Genomic DNA, 1631 nt, shown 5'->3' on the forward strand with positions numbered 1-1631 from the left:
AATAGTGGAGGCCGAGTAGTTCAAGGACCTACAGTTTAATAAGCTTTGACAAAGAAATGAGAGAGGATAAGGAGAAGGAGTAACTCGTCACATAGAGCTTAAAGCATCAAGAATTATACACTTAACACATATAGCTTGAAGCATCAAGAATTTCTACACTTTTTTGAGTTATAGGTAGATATAATGGACAAAAGAGAGACTCGATGCTATGATTTATGGAGTGCAATTTTAAAGATATAATCTAAATAATCCATATAGGCAGGTGCATTAACAAGTAAATACAAATGAATCTATGAGGAATTTTGAAATATTTCTAGCAGCTATGATTACAAGAATTCAGAGAAGAAACATGAACATAATGGATTTTAATAGAGGGAGAACATACTGTAATACTCGAAGGGGAAATCACCACCATTTTCTTTATATTCCGAAAGATTGATACCATAGAGTCATATAGTTTGAAAATAACATGTAGCTTTTTCTTTAGGATTTTTGAACCTTTGTTAAGTGTTGCTTCCCTCTATTTATCTAGAGAGGGGAGTGTTGAACATTTATTAGAACAAAATATATTCAGTCGAGTCTCAACTGTCAAATCGACTCTTGGCCAGGGATGGTTCTGTGGCCCCAAAACATTACAAAATATTAATTTCCTCGTTAAATGGTAGCACATTACATGATAACAAAACCAATCAACAATAAGATGAAAACGTCAATAAAATATCTCTGTGCCCATCCCTATGATCGCCTCTGCTTCAGGTTGTATTTTTCTCACGGTTTGGCCTCTTGTGTTACTCAGTCGACTCTCGTTGCTTTAGCCTTTACTGCTTGAACCATTCATCCTTTAAAATTGGGAGTGGGCAACTATCAGTTTCATGCCATAGTACAAAAGCAGAGGACCCCTAGGTGGTACTTCGTCTTCGCTCTGTATGAAGCACCATGCTGGATAATCAAGTCCTCTCGAACTTCCAAGTCTTCATTTACTTTTGTCAAGGCCGACCCTAGTTTCGTGTCATAAGGGGCCTATCTGGGTTAGTCCATGTTGATTTTGAACATTCCATCTCCTTTCTTAAATGCCACAGTTGTTGACCCATCACGACTTTAAAGTTCTACACTACTTGGTCAAGAAGTTATCATATTGGGACTTTCCATTAAAAAGTCTTTATAGGATGGGGCCTTCCGATCCACTTTAGCCCCTTTTGCTTCATGTGACCAGGGGCCATGATCAAGTGCTTAGTCCTTGGGCGCTAGGGCCTTTGGACTACCCTCCGAGGGTCTTTTTCCTTTGTTACATAGAATCCCACATATTGGTGTTTTATAATGCTCACCTTTGATATCTCCCCTTGACACTCGCAATCACCAATCTGTGGGATTGGCCCACCCGAGGTATCGCAATCACAATACGGGAGAGATGGCCTCTTTACCTCCTTTCATAGCGCTGGCTAATTGTTCGAATGTGAAACTTTCATAAGGCATGACACATAAAATATCGCATCCGGGAGGGTCTTTGCATATGACAATCACAAGTCAGAAGGGACTTCGATGGAGAAGGGAATTTTATTTGTGCAATCGTTGATTGCTAATTGATGACACCATCACTGCCATGTGTCACTTTGTGAGTGGTGACACGTTGT

Source organism: Pinus tabuliformis, chromosome 5_2 (genome assembly GCF_031772625.1).
Source record: "Pinus tabuliformis cultivar Carrire ecotype Pingquan chromosome 5_2, CPIR1, whole genome shotgun sequence".
NCBI lineage: Eukaryota > Viridiplantae > Streptophyta > Pinopsida > Pinales > Pinaceae > Pinus > Pinus tabuliformis.